At 40.3% G+C, this 18337-nt stretch overlaps 3 non-coding genes across 3 annotated transcripts; all 3 read left to right on the forward strand.

The window, feature by feature from the left end:
- The first annotated feature begins 1098 nt into the window (after window positions 1-1098).
- On the forward strand, window positions 1099-1171 carry TRNAK-UUU (transfer RNA lysine (anticodon UUU)). The gene has a single exon. It is a non-coding gene; the product is annotated as a tRNA-Lys (tRNA).
- Window positions 1172-2740: 1569 nt separating this feature from the next.
- On the forward strand, window positions 2741-2813 carry TRNAK-UUU (transfer RNA lysine (anticodon UUU)). Its single transcript has one exon. It is a non-coding gene; the product is annotated as a tRNA-Lys (tRNA).
- Window positions 2814-9392: 6579 nt separating this feature from the next.
- TRNAK-UUU (transfer RNA lysine (anticodon UUU)) lies at window positions 9393-9465 on the forward strand. The gene has a single exon. It is a non-coding gene; the product is annotated as a tRNA-Lys (tRNA).
- Window positions 9466-18337: the final 8872 nt, after the last annotated feature.

The raw sequence follows: 18337 nt of genomic DNA on the forward strand, positions 1-18337 counted from the left end.
TCTATGTCTGTTTAGCAGATTTTGAGCACATTTTTGATTTTCCACCAAAGCTTTGTTTCTTTACCTCCATATTTTATGTTAAGACGCTTAGAGGAGCTAAGAAGAGCATTTTTCAGAGCCTGGATAGCTCAGTCGGTAGAGCATCAGACTTTTAATCTGAGGGTCCAGGGTTCAAGTCCCTGTTCAGGCGTCCTTGCTAAAGCAAGCTGTCAAATGTCTTTATTGAGCACATCTTTGATTTTCCACTGAGTCTCTGCATCTTCAGTGCCGTTTTCTACTGTGCAAAACCAAGGGTATAGAAGCAGCTTGAGAACATCTTTGCTTATTGCAGAAACAACCCTTCTATGTCTGTTTAGCAGATTTTGAGCACATTTTTGATTTTCCACCAAAGCTTTGTTTCTTTACCTCCATATTTTATGTTAAGACGCTTAGAGGAGCTAAGAAGAGCATTTTTCAGAGCCTGGATAGTTCAGTCGGTAGAGCATAAGGGTTCAAGTCCCTGTTCAGGCGTACTTGCTAAAGCAAGCTGTCAAATGTCTTAATTGAGCACATCTTTGATTTTCCACTGAGTCTTTGCTTCCTTATTGTCGTGTTCTACTGTGCAAAACTGAGGGTATAGAAGCAGCTGGAGAAAATCTTTGTTTTTTGCAGAAACAACCCTTCTATGTCTGTTTAGCAAATTTTGGGCACATTGTTGATTTTCCACCAAAGCTTTGTTTCTTTACCTCCATATTTTATGTTAAGACGCTTAGAGGAGCTAAGAAGAGCATTTTTCAGAGCCTGGATAGTTCAGTCGGTAGAGCATAAGGGTTCAAGTCCCTGTTCAGGCGTACTTGCTAAAGCAAGCTGTCAAATGTCTTAATTGAGCACATCTTTGATTTTCCACTGAGTCTTTGCTTCCTTATTGTCGTGTTCTACTGTGCAAAACTGAGGGTATAGAAGCAGCTGGAGAAAATCTTTGTTTTTTGCAGAAACAACCCTTCTATGTCTGTTTAGCAAATTTTGGGCACATTGTTGATTTTCCACCAAAGCTTTGTTTCTTTACCTCCATATTTTATGTTAAGACGCTTAGAGGAGCTAAGAAGAGCATTTTTCAGAGCCTGGATAGCTCAGTTGGTAGAGCATCAGACTTTTAATCTGAGGGTCCAGGGTTCAATTCCCTGTTCAGGCGTACTTGCTAAAGCAAGCTGTCAAATGTCTTTATTGAGCACATCTTTGGTTTTCCACTGAGTCTCTGCATCTTCAGTGCCGTGTTCTACTGTGCAAAACCAAGGGTATAGAAGCAGCTTGAGAACATCTTTGCTTATTGCAGAAACAACCCTTCTATGTCTGTTTAGCAGATTTTGAGCACATTTTTGATTTTCCACCAAAGCTTTGTTTCTTTACCTCCATATTTTATGTTAAGACGCTTAGAGGAGCTAAGAAGAGCATTTTTCAGAGCCTGGATAGTTCAGTCGGTAGAGCATCAGGGTTCAAGTCCCTGTTCAGGCGTACTTGCTAAAGCAAGCTGTCAAATGTCTTAATTGAGCACATCTTTGATTTTCCACTGAGTCTTTGCTTCTTTATTGTCGTGTTCTACTGTGCAAAACTGAGGGTATAGAAGCAGCTTGAGAAAATCTTTGTTTTTTGCAGAAACAACCCTTCTATGTCTGTTTAGCAAATTTTGGGCACATTGTTGATTTTCCACCAAAGCTTTGTTTCTTTACCTCCATATTTTATGTTAAGACGCTTAGAGGAGCTAAGAAGAGCATTTTTCAGAGCCTGGATAGCTCAGTCGGTAGAGCATCAGACTTTTAATCTGAGGGTCCAGGGTTCAAGTCCCTGTTCAGGCGTACTTGCTAAAGCAAGCTGTCAAATATCTTTATTGAGCACATCTTTGGTTTTCCACTGAGTCTCTGCATCTTCAGTGCCGTGTTCTACTGTGCAAAACCAAGGGTATAGAAGCAGCATGAGAACATCTTTGCTTATTGCAGAAACAACCCTTCTATGTCTGTTTAGCAGATTTTGAGCACATTTTTGATTTTCCACCAAAGCTTTGTTTCTTTACCTCCATATTTTATGTTAAGACGCTTAGAGGAGCTAAGAAGAGCATTTTTCAGAGCCTGGATAGTTCAGTCGGTAGAGCATCAGGGTTCAAGTCCCTGTTCAGGCGTACTCGCTAAAGCAAGCTGTCAAATGTCTTAATTGAGCACATCTTTGATTTTCCACTGAGTCTTTGCTTCTTTATTGTCGTGTTCTACTGTGCAAAACTGAGGGTATAGAAGCAGCTTGAGAAAATCTTTGTTTTTTGCAGAAACAACCCTTCTATGTCTGTTTAGCAAATTTTGGGCACATTGTTGATTTTCCACCAAAGCTTTGTTTCTTTACCTCCATATTTTATGTTAAGACGCTTAGAGGAGCTAAGAAGAGCATTTTTCAGAGCCTGGATAGTTCAGTCGGTAGAGCATCAGGGTTCAAGTCCCTGTTCAGGCGTACTTGCTAAAGCAAGCTGTCAAATGTCTTAATTGAGCACATCTTTGATTTTCCACTGAGTCTTTGCTTCCTTATTGTCGTGTTCTACTGTGCAAAACTGAGGGTATAGAAGCAGCTGGAGAAAATCTTTGTTTTTTGCAGAAACAACCCTTCTATGTCTGTTTAGCAAATTTTGGGCACATTGTTGATTTTCCACCAAAGCTTTGTTTCTTTACCTCCATATTTTATGTTAAGACGCTTAGAGGAGCTAAGAAGAGCATTTTTCAGAGCCTGGATAGCTCAGTTGGTAGAGCATCAGACTTTTAATCTGAGGGTCCAGGGTTCAATTCCCTGTTCAGGCGTACTTGCTAAAGCAAGCTGTCAAATGTCTTTATTGAGCACATCTTTGGTTTTCCACTGAGTCTCTGCATCTTCAGTGCCGTGTTCTACTGTGCAAAACCAAGGGTATAGAAGCAGCTTGAGAACATCTTTGCTTATTGCAGAAACAACCCTTCTATGTCTGTTTAGCAGATTTTGAGCACATTTTTGATTTTCCACCAAAGCTTTGTTTCTTTACCTCCATATTTTATGTTAAGACGCTTAGAGGAGCTAAGAAGAGCATTTTTCAGAGCCTGGATAGTTCAGTCGGTAGAGCATCAGGGTTCAAGTCCCTGTTCAGGCGTACTTGCTAAAGCAAGCTGTCAAATGTCTTAATTGAGCACATCTTTGATTTTCCACTGAGTCTTTGCTTCTTTATTGTCGTGTTCTACTGTGCAAAACTGAGGGTATAGAAGCAGCTTGAGAAAATCTTTGTTTTTTGCAGAAACAACCCTTCTATGTCTGTTTAGCAAATTTTGGGCACATTGTTGATTTTCCACCAAAGCTTTGTTTCTTTACCTCCATATTTTATGTTAAGACGCTTAGAGGAGCTAAGAAGAGCATTTTTCAGAGCCTGGATAGCTCAGTCGGTAGAGCATCAGACTTTTAATCTGAGGGTCCAGGGTTCAAGTCCCTGTTCAGGCGTACTTGCTAAAGCAAGCTGTCAAATATCTTTATTGAGCACATCTTTGGTTTTCCACTGAGTCTCTGCATCTTCAGTGCCGTGTTCTACTGTGCAAAACCAAGGGTATAGAAGCAGCATGAGAACATCTTTGCTTATTGCAGAAACAACCCTTCTATGTCTGTTTAGCAGATTTTGAGCACATTTTTGATTTTCCACCAAAGCTTTGTTTCTTTACCTCCATATTTTATGTTAAGACGCTTAGAGGAGCTAAGAAGAGCATTTTTCAGAGCCTGGATAGTTCAGTCGGTAGAGCATCAGGGTTCAAGTCCCTGTTCAGGCGTACTCGCTAAAGCAAGCTGTCAAATGTCTTAATTGAGCACATCTTTGATTTTCCACTGAGTCTTTGCTTCTTTATTGTCGTGTTCTACTGTGCAAAACTGAGGGTATAGAAGCAGCTTGAGAAAATCTTTGTTTTTTGCAGAAACAACCCTTCTATGTCTGTTTAGCAAATTTTGGGCACATTGTTGATTTTCCACCAAAGCTTTGTTTCTTTACCTCCATATTTTATGTTAAGACGCTTAGAGGAGCTAAGAAGAGCATTTTTCAGAGCCTGGATAGTTCAGTCGGTAGAGCATCAGGGTTCAAGTCCCTGTTCAGGCGTACTTGCTAAAGCAAGCTGTCAAATGTCTTAATTGAGCACATCTTTGATTTTCCACTGAGTCTTTGCTTCTTTATTGTCGTGTTCTACTGTCCAAAACTGAGGGTATAGAAGCAGCTTGAGAAAATCTTTGTTTTTTGCAGAAACAACCCTTCTATGTCTGTTTAGCAAATTTTGGGCACATTGTTGATTTTCCACCAAAGCTTTGTTTCTTTACCTCCATATTTTATGTTGAGACACTTAGAGGAGCTAAGAAGAGCATTTTTCAGAGCCTGGATAGCTCAGTCGGTAGAGCATCAGACTTTTAATCTGAGGGTCCAGGGTTCAAGTTCCTGTTCAGGCATACTTGCTAAAGCAAGCTGTCAAATGTCTTTATTGAGCACATCTTTGATTTTCCACTGAGTCTCTGCATCTTCAGTGCCGTGTTCTACTGTGCAAAACCAAGGGTATAGAAGCAGCTTGAGAACATCTTTGCTTATTGCAGAAACAACCCTTCTATGTCTGTTTAGCAGATTTTGAGCACATTTTTGATTTTCCACCAAAGCTTTGTTTCTTTACCTCCATATTTTATGTTAAGACGCTTAGAGGAGCTAAGAAGAGCATTTTTCAGAGCCTGGATAGCTCAGTCGGTAGAGCATCAGACTTTTAATCTGAGGATCCAGTGTTCAAGTTCCTGTTCAGGCATGCTTGCTAAAGCAAGCTGTCAAATGTCTTTATTGAGCACATCTTTGATTTTCCACTGAGTCTCTGCATCTTCAGTGCCGTGTTCTACTGTGCAAAACCAAGGGTATAGAAGCAGCTTGAGAACATCTTTGCTTATTGCAGAAACAACCCTTCTATGTCTGTTTAGCAGATTTTGAGCACATTTTTGATTTTCCACCAAAGCTTTGTTTCTTTACCTCCATATTTTATGTTAAGACGCTTAGAGGAGCTAAGAAGAGCATTTTTCAGAGCCTGGATAGCTCAGTCGGTAGAGCATCAGACTTTTAATCTGAGGATCCAGGGTTCAAGTCCCTGTTCAGGCGTACTTGCTAAAGCAAGCTGTCAAATGTCTTTATTGAGCACATCTTTGATTTTCCACTGAGTCTCTGCATCTTCAGTGCCGTGTTCTACTGTGCAAAACCAAGGGTATAAAAGCAGCTTGAGAACATCTTTGCTTATTGCAGAAACAACCCTTCTATGTCTGTTTAGCAGATTTTGAGCACATTTTTGATTTTCCACCAAAGCTTTGTTTCTTTACCTCCATATCTTATGTTAAGACGCTTAGAGGAGCTAAGAAGAGCATTTTTCAGAGCCTGGATAGTTCAGTCGGTAGAGCATCAGGGTTCAAGTCCCTGTTCAGGCGTACTTGCTAAAGCAAGCTGTCAAATGTCTTAATTGAGCACATCTTTGATTTTCCACTGAGTCTTTGCTTCTTTATTGTCGTGTTCTACTGTGCAAAACTGAGGGTATAGAAGCAGCTTGAGAAAATCTTTGTTTTTTGCAGAAACAACCCTTCTATGTCTGTTTAGCAAATTTTGGGCACATTGTTGATTTTCCACCAAAGCTTTGTTTCTTTACCTCCATATTTTATGTTAAGACACTTAGAGGAGCTAAGAAGAGCATTTTTCAGAGCCTGGATAGCTCAGTCGGTAGAGCATCAGACTTTTAATCTGAGGGTCCAGGGTTCAAGTCCCTGTTCAGGTGTACTTGCTAAAGCAAGCTGTCAAATGTCTTTATTGAGCACATCTTTGATTTTCCACTGAGTCTCTGCATCTTCAGTGCCGTGTTCTACTGTGCAAAACCAAGGGTATAGAAGCAGCTTGAGAACATCTTTGCTTATTGCAGAAACAACCCTTCTATGTCTGTTTAGCAGATTTTGAGCACATTTTTGATTTTCCACCAAAGCTTTGTTTCTTTACCTCCATATTTTATGTTAAGACGCTTAGAGGAGCTAAGAAGAGCATTTTTCAGAGCCTGGATAGCTCAGTCGGTAGAGCATCAGACTTTTAATCTGAGGGTCCAGGGTTCAAGTCCCTGTTCAGGCGTCCTTGCTAAAGCAAGCTGTCAAATGTCTTTATTGAGCACATCTTTGATTTTCCACTGAGTCTCTGCATCTTCAGTGCCGTGTTCTACTGTGCAAAACCAAGGGTATAGAAGCAGCTTGAGAACATCTTTGCTTATTGCAGAAACAACCCTTCTATGTCTGTTTAGCAGATTTTGAGCACATTTTTGATTTTCCACCAAAGCTTTGTTTCTTTACCTCCATATTTTATGTTAAGACGCTTAGAGGAGCTAAGAAGAGCATTTTTCAGAGCCTGGATAGTTCAGTCGGTAGAGCATAAGGGTTCAAGTCCCTGTTCAGGCGTACTTGCTAAAGCAAGCTGTCAAATGTCTTAATTGAGCACATCTTTGATTTTCCACTGAGTCTTTGCTTCTTTATTGTCGTGTTCTACTGTGCAAAACTGAGGGTATAGAAGCAGCTGGAGAAAATCTTTGTTTTTTGCAGAAACAACCCTTCTATGTCTGTTTAGCAAATTTTGGGCACATTGTTGATTTTCCACCAAAGCTTTGTTTCTTTACCTCCATATTTTATGTTAAGACGCTTAGAGGAGCTAAGAAGAGCATTTTTCAGAGCCTGGATAGCTCAGTCGGTAGAGCATCAGACTTTTAATCTGAGGGTCCAGGGTTCAAGTCCCTGTTCAGGCGTACTTGCTAAAGCAAGCTGTCAAATGTCTTTATTGAGCACATCTTTGATTTTCCACTGAGTCTCTGCATCTTCAGTGCCGTGTTCTACTGTGCAAAACCAAGGATATAGAAGCAGCTTGAGAACATCTTTGCTTATTGCAGAAACAACCCTTCTATGTCTGTTTAGCAGATTTTGAGCACATTTTTGATTTTCCACCAAAGCTTTGTTTCTTTACCTCCATATTTTATGTTAAGACGCTTAGAGGAGCTAAGAAGAGCATTTTTCAGAGCCTGGATAGCTCAGTCGGTAGAGCATCAGACTTTTAATCTGAGGGTCCAGGGTTCAAGTCCCTGTTCAGGCGTACTTGCTAAAGCAAGCTGTCAAATGTCTTTATTGAGCACATCTTTGATTTTCCACTGAGTCTCTGCATCTTCAGTGCCGTGTTCTACTGTGCAAAACCAAGGATATAGAAGCAGCTTGAGAACATCTTTGCTTATTGCAGAAACAACCCTTCTATGTCTGTTTAGCAGATTTTGAGCACATTTTTGATTTTCCACCAAAGCTTTGTTTCTTTACCTCCATATTTTATGTTAAGACGCTTAGAGGAGCTAAGAAGAGCATTTTTCAGAGCCTGGATAGCTCAGTCGGTAGAGCATCAGACTTTTAATCTGAGGGTCCAGGGTTCAAGTCCCTGTTCAGGCGTACTTGCTAAAGCAAGCTGTCAAATGTCTTTATTGAGCACATCTTTGATTTTCCACTGAGTCTCTGCATCTTCAGTGCCGTGTTCTACTGTGCAAAACCAAGGGTATAGAAGCAGCTTGAGAACATCTTTGCTTATTGCAGAAACAACCCTTCTATGTCTGTTTAGCAGATTTTGAGCACATTTTTGATTTTCCACCAAAGCTTTGTTTCTTTACCTCCATATTTTATGTTAAGACGCTTAGAGGAGCTAAGAAGAGCATTTTTCAGAGCCTGGATAGTTCAGTCAGTAGAGCATAAGGGTTCAAGTCCCTGTTCAGGCGTACTTGCTAAAGCAAGCTGTCAAATGTCTTAATTGAGCACATCTTTGATTTTCCACTGAGTCTTTGCTTCTTTATTGTCGTGTTCTACTGTGCAAAACTGAGGGTATAGAAGCAGCTTGAGAAAATCTTTGTTTTTTGCAGAAACAACCCTTCTATGTCTGTTTAGCAAATTTTGGGCACATTGTTGATTTTCCACCAAAGCTTTGTTTCTTTACCTCCATATTTTATGTTAAGACGCTTAGAGGAGCTAAGAAGAGCATTTTTCAGAGCCTGGATAGCTCAGTCGGTAGAGTATCAGACTTTTAATCTGAGGGTCCAGGGTTCAAGTCCCTGTTCAGGCGTACTTGCTAAAGCAAGCTGTCAAATGTCTTTATTGAGCACATCTTTGATTTTCCACTGAGTCTCTGCATCTTCAGTGCCGTGTTCTACTGTGCAAAACCAAGGGTATAGAAGCAGCTTGAGAACATCTTTGCTTATTGCAGAAACAACCCTTCTATGTCTGTTTAGCAGATTTTGAGCACATTTTTGATTTTCCACCAAAGCTTTGTTTCTTTACCTCCATATTTTATGTTAAGACGCTTAGAGGAGCTAAGAAGAGCATTTTTCAGAGCCTGGATAGTTCAGTCGGTAGAGCATAAGGGTTCAAGTCCCTGTTCAGGCGTACTTGCTAAAGCAAGCTGTCAAATGTCTTAATTGAGCACATCTTTGATTTTCCACTGAGTCTTTGCTTCTTTATTGTCGTGTTCTACTGTGCAAAACTGAGGGTATAGAAGCAGCTTGAGAAAATCTTTGTTTTTTGCAGAAACAACCCTTCTATGTCTGTTTAGCAAATTTTGGGCACATTGTTGATTTTCCACCAAAGCTTTGTTTCTTTACCTCCATATTTTATGTTAAGACGCTTAGAGGAGCTAAGAAGAGCATTTTTCAGAGCCTGGATAGCTCAGTCGGTAGAGCATCAGACTTTTAATCTGAGGATCCAGGGTTCAAGTCCCTGTTCAGGCGTACTTGCTAAAGCAAGCTGTCAAATGTCTTTATTGAGCACATCTTTGATTTTCCACTGAGTCTCTGCATCTTCAGTGCCGTGTTCTACTGTGCAAAACCAAGGGTATAAAAGCAGCTTGAGAACATCTTTGCTTATTGCAGAAACAACCCTTCTATGTCTGTTTAGCAGATTTTGAGCACATTTTTGATTTTCCACCAAAGCTTTGTTTCTTTACCTCCATATTTTATGTTAAGACGCTTAGAGGAGCTAAGAAGAGCATTTTTCAGAGCCTGGATAGTTCAGTCGGTAGAGCATCAGGGTTCAAGTCCCTGTTCAGGCGTACTTGCTAAAGCAAGCTGTCAAATGTCTTAATTGAGCACATCTTTGATTTTCCACTGAGTCTTTGCTTCTTTATTGTCGTGTTCTACTGTCCAAAACTGAGGGTATAGAAGCAGCTTGAGAAAATCTTTGTTTTTTGCAGAAACAACCCTTCTATGTCTGTTTAGCAAATTTTGGGCACATTGTTGATTTTCCACCAAAGCTTTGTTTCTTTACCTCCATATTTTATGTTGAGACACTTAGAGGAGCTAAGAAGAGCATTTTTCAGAGCCTGGATAGCTCAGTCGGTAGAGCATCAGACTTTTAATCTGAGGGTCCAGGGTTCAAGTCCCTGTTCAGGCATACTTGCTAAAGCAAGCTGTCAAATGTCTTTATTGAGCACATCTTTGATTTTCCACTGAGTCTCTGCATCTTCAGTGCCGTGTTCTACTGTGCAAAACCAAGGGTATAGAAGCAGCTTGAGAACATCTTTGCTTATTGCAGAAACAACCCTTCTATGTCTGTTTAGCAGATTTTGAGCACATTTTTGATTTTCCACCAAAGCTTTGTTTCTTTACCTCCATATTTTATGTTAAGACGCTTAGAGGAGCTAAGAAGAGCATTTTTCAGAGCCTGGATAGCTCAGTCGGTAGAGCATCAGACTTTTAATCTGAGGGTCCAGGGTTGAAGTCCCTGTTCAGGCGTACTTGCTAAAGCAAGCTATCAAATGTCTTTATTGAGCACATCTTTGATTTTCCACTGAGTCTCTGCATCTTCAGTGCCGTGTTCTACTGTGCAAAACCAAGGATATAGAAGCAGCTTGAGAACATCTTTGCTTATTGCAGAAACAACCCTTCTATGTCTGTTTAGCAGATTTTGAGCACATTTTTGATTTTCCACCAAAGCTTTGTTTCTTTACCTCCATATTTTATGTTAAGACGCTTAGAGGAGCTAAGAAGAGCATTTTTCAGAGCCTGGATAGCTCAGTCGGTAGAGCATCAGACTTTTAATCTGAGGGTCCAGGGTTCAAGTCCCTGTTCAGGCGTACTTGCTAAAGCAAGCTGTCAAATGTCTTTATTGAGCACATCTTTGATTTTCCACTGAGTCTCTGCATCTTCAGTGCCGTGTTCTACTGTGCAAAACCAAGGATATAGAAGCAGCTTGAGAACATCTTTGCTTATTGCAGAAACAACCCTTCTATGTCTGTTTAGCAGATTTTGAGCACATTTTTGATTTTCCACCAAAGCTTTGTTTCTTTACCTCCATATTTTATATTAAGACACTTAGAGGAGCTAAGAAGAGCATTTTCCAGAGCCTGGATAGCTCAGTCGGTAGAGCATCAGACTTTTAATCTGAGGATCCAGGGTTCAAGTTCCTGTTCAGGCATGCTTGCTAAAGCAAGCTGTCAAATGTCTTTATTGAGCACATCTTTGATTTTCCACTGAGTCTCTGCATCTTCAGTGCCGTGTTCTACTGTGCAAAACCAAGGGTATAGAAGCAGCTTGAGAACATCTTTGCTTATTGCAGAAGCAACCCTTCTATGTCTGTTTAGCAGATTTTGAGCACATTTTTGATTTTCCACCAAAGCTTTGTTTCTTTACCTCCATATTTTATGTTAAGACGCTTAGAGGAGCTAAGAAGAGCATTTTTCAGAGCCTGGATAGCTCAGTCGGTAGAGCATCAGACTTTTAATCTGAGGATCCAGGGTTCAAGTCCCTGTTCAGGCGTACTTGCTAAAGCAAGCTGTCAAATGTCTTTATTGAGCACATCTTTGATTTTCCACTGAGTCTCTGCATCTTCAGTGCCGTGTTCTACTGTGCAAAACCAAGGGTATAAAAGCAGCTTGAGAACATCTTTGCTTATTGCAGAAACAACCCTTCTATGTCTGTTTAGCAGATTTTGAGCACATTTTTGATTTTCCACCAAAGCTTTGTTTCTTTACCTCCATATTTTATGTTAAGACGCTTAGAGGAGCTAAGAAGAGCATTTTTCAGAGCCTGGATAGTTCAGTCGGTAGAGCATCAGGGTTCAAGTCCCTGTTCAGGCGTACTTGCTAAAGCAGGCTGTCAAATGTCTTAATTGAGCACATCTTTGATTTTCCACTGAGTCTTTGCTTCTTTATTGTCGTGTTCTACTGTGCAAAACTGAGGGTATAGAAGCAGCTTGAGAAAATCTTTGTTTTTTGCAGAAACAACCCTTCTATGTCTGTTTAGCAAATTTTGGGCACATTGTTGATTTTCCACCAAAGCTTTGTTTCTTTACCTCCATATTTTATGTTAAGACACTTAGAGGAGCTAAGAAGAGCATTTTTCAGAGCCTGGAAAGCTCAGTCGGTAGAGCATCAGACTTTTAATCTGAGGGTCCAGGGTTCAAGTCCCTGTTCAGGCGTACTTGCTAAAGCAAGCTGTCAAATGTCTTTATTGAGCACATCTTTGATTTTCCACTGAGTCTCTGCATCTTCAGTGCCGTGTTCTACTGTGCAAAACCAAGGGTATAGAAGCAGCTTGAGAACATCTTTGCTTATTGCAGAAACAACCCTTCTATGTCTGTTTAGCAGATTTTGAGCACATTTTTGATTTTCCACCAAAGCTTTGTTTCTTTACCTCCATATTTTATGTTAAGACGCTTAGAGGAGCTAAGAAGAGCATTTTTCAGAGCCTGGATAGCTCAGTCGGTAGAGCATCAGACTTTTAATCTGAGGGTCCAGGGTTCAAGTCCCTGTTCAGGCGTCCTTGCTAAAGCAAGCTGTCAAATGTCTTTATTGAGCACATCTTTGATTTTCCACTGAGTCTCTGCATCTTCAGTGCCGTGTTCTACTGTGCAAAACCAAGGGTATAGAAGCAGCTTGAGAACATCTTTGCTTATTGCAGAAACAACCCTTCTATGTCTGTTTAGCAGATTTTGAGCACATTTTTGATTTTCCACCAAAGCTTTGTTTCTTTACCTCCATATTTTATGTTAAGACGCTTAGAGTCTTTGCTTCTTTATTGTCGTGTTCTACTGTGCAAAACTGAGGGTATAGAAGCAGCTTGAGAAAATCTTTGTTTTTTGCAGAAACAACCCTTCTATGTCTGTTTAGCAAATTTTGGGCACATTGTTGATTTTCCACCAAAGCTTTGTTTCTTTACCTCCATATTTTATGTTAAGACACTTAGAGGAGCTAAGAAGAGCATTTTTCAGAGCCTGGAAAGCTCAGTCGGTAGAGCATCAGACTTTTAATCTGAGGGTCCAGGGTTCAAGTCCCTGTTCAGGCGTACTTGCTAAAGCAAGCTGTCAAATGTCTTTATTGAGCACATCTTTGATTTTCCACTGAGTCTCTGCATCTTCAGTGCCGTGTTCTACTGTGCAAAACCAAGGGTATAGAAGCAGCTTGAGAACATCTTTGCTTATTGCAGAAACAACCCTTCTATGTCTGTTTAGCAGATTTTGAGCACATTTTTGATTTTCCACCAAAGCTTTGTTTCTTTACCTCCATATTTTATGTTAAGACGCTTAGAGGAGCTAAGAAGAGCATTTTTCAGAGCCTGGATAGTTCAGTCGGTAGAGCATCAGGGTTCAAGTCCCTGTTCAGGCGTACTTGCTAAAGCAGGCTGTCAAATGTCTTAATTGAGCACATCTTTGATTTTCCACTGAGTCTTTGCTTCTTTATTGTCGTGTTCTACTGTGCAAAACTGAGGGTATAGAAGCAGCTTGAGAAAATCTTTGTTTTTTGCAGAAACAACCCTTCTATGTCTGTTTAGCAAATTTTGGGCACATTGTTGATTTTCCACCAAAGCTTTGTTTCTTTACCTCCATATTTTATGTTAAGACACTTAGAGGAGCTAAGAAGAGCATTTTTCAGAGCCTGGAAAGCTCAGTCGGTAGAGCATCAGACTTTTAATCTGAGGGTCCAGGGTTCAAGTCCCTGTTCAGGCGTACTTGCTAAAGCAAGCTGTCAAATGTCTTTATTGAGCACATCTTTGATTTTCCACTGAGTCTCTGCATCTTCAGTGCCGTGTTCTACTGTGCAAAACCAAGGGTATAGAAGCAGCTTGAGAACATCTTTGCTTATTGCAGAAACAACCCTTCTATGTCTGTTTAGCAGATTTTGAGCACATTTTTGATTTTCCACCAAAGCTTTGTTTCTTTACCTCCATATTTTATGTTAAGACGCTTAGAGGAGCTAAGAAGAGCATTTTTCAGAGCCTGGATAGCTCAGTCGGTAGAGCATCAGACTTTTAATCTGAGGGTCCAGGGTTCAAGTCCCTGTTCAGGCGTCCTTGCTAAAGCAAGCTGTCAAATGTCTTTATTGAGCACATCTTTGATTTTCCACTGAGTCTCTGCATCTTCAGTGCCGTGTTCTACTGTGCAAAACCAAGGGTATAGAAGCAGCTTGAGAACATCTTTGCTTATTGCAGAAACAACCCTTCTATGTCTGTTTAGCAGATTTTGAGCACATTTTTGATTTTCCACCAAAGCTTTGTTTCTTTACCTCCATATTTTATGTTAAGACGCTTAGAGGAGCTAAGAAGAGCATTTTTCAGAGCCTGGAGAGTTCAGTCGGTAGAGCATAAGGGTTCAAGTCCCTGTTCAGGCGTACTTGCTAAAGCAAGCTGTCAAATGTCTTAATTGAGCACATCTTTGATTTTCCACTGAGTCTTTGCTTCTTTATTGTCGTGTTCTACTGTGCAAAACTGAGGGTATAGAAGCAGCTGGAGAAAATCTTTGTTTTTTGCAGAAACAACCCTTCTATGTCTGTTTAGCAAATTTTGGGCACATTGTTGATTTTCCACCAAAGCTTTGTTTCTTTACCTCCATATTTTATGTTAAGACGCTTAGAGGAGCTAAGAAGAGCATTTTTCAGAGCCTGGATAGCTCAGTCGGTAGAGCATCAGACTTTTAATCTGAGGGTCCAGGGTTCAAGTCCCTGTTCAGGCGTCCTTGCTAAAGCAAGCTGTCAAATGTCTTTATTGAGCACATCTTTGATTTTCCACTGAGTCTCTGCATCTTCAGTGCCGTGTTCTACTGTGCAAAACCAAGGGTATAGAAGCAGCTTGAGAACATCTTTGCTTATTGCAGAAACAACCCTTCTATGTCTGTTTAGCAGATTTTGAGCACATTTTTGATTTTCCACCAAAGCTTTGTTTCTTTACCTCCATATTTTATGTTAAGACGCTTAGAGTCTTTGCTTCTTTATTGTCGTGTTCTACTGTGCAAAACTGAGGGTATAGAAGCAGCTTGAGAAAATCTTTGTTTTTTGCAGAAACAACCCTTCTATGTCTGTTTAGCAAATTTTGGGCACATTGTTGATTTTCCACCAAAGCTTTGTTTCTTTACCTCCATATTTTATGTTAAGACACTTAGAGGAGCTAAGAAGAGCATTTTTCAGAGCCTGGAAAGCTCAGTCGGTAGAGCATCAGACTTTTAATCTGAGGGTCCAGGGTTCAAGTCCCTGTTCAGGCGTACTTGCTAAAGCAAGCTGTCAAATGTCTTTATTGAGCACATCTTTGATTTTCCACTGAGTCTCTGCATCTTCAGTGCCGTGTTCTACTGTGCAAAACCAAGGGTATAGAAGCAGCTTGAGAACATCTTTGCTTATTGCAGAAACAACCCTTCTATGTCTGTTTAGCAGATTTTGAGCACATTTTTGATTTTCCACCAACGCTTTGTTTCTTTACCTCTATATTTTATGTTAAGACGCTTAGAGGAACTAAGAAGAGCATTTTTCAGAGCCTGGATAGTTCAGTCGGTAGAGCATAAGGGTTCAAGTCCCTGTTCAGGCGTACTTGCTAAAGCAAGCTGTCAAATGTCTTAATTGAGCACATCTTTGATTTTCCACTGAGTCTTTGCTTCTTTATTGTCGTGTTCTACTGTGCAAAACTGAGGGTATAGAAGCAGCTGGAGAAAATCTTTGTTTTTTGCAGAAACAACCCTTCTATGTCTGTTTAGCAAATTTTGGGCACATTGTTGATTTTCCACCAAAGCTTTGTTTCTTTACCTCCATATTTTATGTTAAGACGCTTAGAGGAGCTAAGAAGAGCATTTTTCAGAGCCTGGATAGCTCAGTCGGTAGAGCATCAGACTTTTAATCTGAGAGTCCAGGGTTCAAGTCCCTGTTCAGGCGTCCTTGCTAAAGCAAGCTGTCAAATGTCTTTATTGAGCACATCTTTGATTTTCCACTGAGTCTCTGCATCTTCAGTGCCGTGTTCTACTGTGCAAAACCAAGGGTATAGAAGCAGCTTGAGAACATCTTTGCTTATTGCAGAAACAACCCTTCTATGTCTGTTTAGCAGATTTTGAGCACATTTTTGATTTTCCACCAAAGCTTTGTTTCTTTACCTCCATATTTTATGTTAAGACGCTTAGAGTCTTTGCTTCTTTATTGTCGTGTTCTACTGTGCAAAACTGAGGGTATAGAAGCAGCTTGAGAAAATCTTTGTTTTTTGCAGAAACAACCCTTCTATGTCTGTTTAGCAAATTTTGGGCACATTGTTGATTTTCCACCAAAGCTTTGTTTCTTTACCTCCATATTTTATGTTAAGACACTTAGAGGAGCTAAGAAGAGCGTTTTTCAGAGCCTGGAAAGCTCAGTCGGTAGAGCATCAGACTTTTAATCTGAGGGTCCAGGGTTCAAGTCCCTGTTCAGGCGTACTTGCTAAAGCAAGCTGTCAAATGTCTTTATTGAGCACATCTTTGATTTTCCACTGAGTCTCTGCATCTTCAGTGCCGTGTTCTACTGTGCAAAACCAAGGGTATAGAAGCAGCTTGAGAACATCTTTGCTTATTGCAGAAACAACCCTTCTATGTCTGTTTAGCAGATTTTGAGCACATTTTTGATTTTCCACCAAAGCTTTGTTTCTTTACCTCCATATTTTATGTTAAGACGCTTAGAGGAGCTAAGAAGAGCATTTTTCAGAGCCTGGATAGTTCAGTCGGTAGAGCATAAGGGTTCAAGTCCCTGTTCAGGCGTACTTGCTAAAGCAAGCTGTCAAATGTCTTAATTGAGCACATCTTTGATTTTCCACTGAGTCTTTGCTTCTTTATTGTCGTGTTCTACTGTGCAAAACTGAGGGTATAGAAGCAGCTGGAGAAAATCTTTGTTTTTTGCAGAAACAACCCTTCTATGTCTGTTTAGCAAATTTTGGGCACATTGTTGATTTTCCACCAAAGCTTTGTTTCTTTACCTCCATATTTTATGTTAAGACGCTTAGAGGAGCTAAGAAGAGCATTTTTCAGAGCCTGGATAGCTCAGTCGGTAGAGCATCAGACTTTTAATCTGAGGGTCCAGGGTTCAAGTCCCTGTTCAGGCGTACTTGCTAAAGCAAGCTGTCAAATGTCTTTATTGAGCACATCTTTGGTTTTCCACTGAGTCTCTGCATCTTCAGTGCCGTGTTCTACTGTGCAAAACCAAGGGTATAGAAGCAGCATGAGAACATCTTTGCTTATTGCAGAAACAACCCTTCTATGTCTGTTTAGCAGATTTTGAGCACATTTTTGATTTTCCACCAAAGCTTTGTTTCTTTACCTCCATATTTTATGTTAAGACGCTTAGAGGAGCTAAGAAGAGCATTTTTCAGAGCCTGGATAGTTCAGTCGGTAGAGCATCAGGGTTCAAGTCCCTGTTCAGGCGTACTCGCTAAAGCAAGCTGTCAAATGTCTTAATTGAGCACATCTTTGATTTTCCACTGAGTCTTTGCTTCTTTATTGTCGTGTTCTACTGTGCAAAACTGAGGGTATAGAAGCAGCTTGAGAAAATCTTTGTTTTTTGCAGAAACAACCCTTCTATGTCTGTTTAGCAAATTTTGGGCACATTGTTGATTTTCCACCAAAGCTTTGTTTCTTTACCTCCATATTTTATGTTAAGACGCTTAGAGGAGCTAAGAAGAGCATTTTTCAGAGCCTGGATAGCTCAGTCGGTAGAGCATCAGACTTTTAATCTGAGGGTCCAGGGTTCAAGTCCCTGTTCAGGCGTACTTGCTAAAGCAAGCTGTCAAATGTCTTTATTGAGCACATCTTTGATTTTCCACTGAGTCTCTGCATCTTCAGTGCCGTGTTCTACTGTGCAAAACCAAGGGTATAAAAGCAGCTTGAGAACATCTTTGCTTATTGCAGAAACAACCCTTCTATGTCTGTTTAGCAGATTTTGAGCACATTTTTGATTTTCCACCAAAGCTTTGTTTCTTTACCTCCATATTTTATGTTAAGACGCTTAGAGGAGCTAAGAAGAGCATTTTTCAGAGCCTGGATAGTTCAGTCGGTAGAGCATCAGGGTTCAAGTCCCTGTTCAGGCGTACTTGCTAAAGCAAGCTGTCAAATGTCTTAATTGAGCACATCTTTGATTTTCCACTGAGTCTTTGCTTCTTTATTGTCGTGTTCTACTGTGCAAAACTGAGGGTATAGAAGCAGCTTGAGAAAATCTTTGTTTTTTGCAGAAACAACCCTTCTATGTCTGTTTAGCAAATTTTGGGCACATTGTTGATTTTCCACCAAAGCTTTGTTTCTTTACCTCCATATTTTATGTTAAGACGCTTAGAGGAGCTAAGAAGAGCATTTTTCAGAGCCTGGATAGCTCAGTCGGTAGAGCATCAGACTTTTAATCTGAGGGTCCAGGGTTCAAGTCCCTGTTCAGGCGTCCTTGCTAAAGCAAGCTGTCAAATGTCTTTATTGAGCACATCTTTGATTTTCCACTGAGTCTCTGCATCTTCAGTGCCGTGTTCTACTGTGCAAAACCAAGGGTATAGAAGCAGCTTGAGAACATCTTTGCTTATTGCAGAAACAACCCTTCTATGTCTGTTTAGCAGATTTTGAGCACATTTTTGATTTTCCACCAAAGCTTTGTTTCTTTACCTCCATATTTTATGTTAAGACGCTTAGAGGAGCTAAGAAGAGCATTTTTCAGAGCCTGGATAGTTCAGTCGGTAGAGCATAAGGGTTCAAGTCCCTGTTCAGGCGTACTTGCTAAAGCAAGCTGTCAAATGTCTTAATTGAGCACATCTTTGATTTTCCACTGAGTCTTTGCTTCTTTATTGTCGTGTTCTACTGTGCAAAACTGAGGGTATAGAAGCAGCTTGAGAAAAACTTTGTTTTTTGCAGAAACAACCCTTCTATGTCTGTTTAGCAAATTTTGGGCACATTGTTGATTTTCCACCAAATCTTTGTTTCTTTACCTCCATATTTTATGTTAAGACGCTTAGAGGAGCTAAGAAGAGCATTTTTCAGAGCCTGGATAGCTCAGTCGGTAGAGCATCAGACTTTT

The sequence above is a fragment of the Eleutherodactylus coqui genome, chromosome 7 (assembly GCF_035609145.1).
Source record: "Eleutherodactylus coqui strain aEleCoq1 chromosome 7, aEleCoq1.hap1, whole genome shotgun sequence".
In the NCBI taxonomy this organism is placed as follows: domain Eukaryota; kingdom Metazoa; phylum Chordata; class Amphibia; order Anura; family Eleutherodactylidae; genus Eleutherodactylus; species Eleutherodactylus coqui.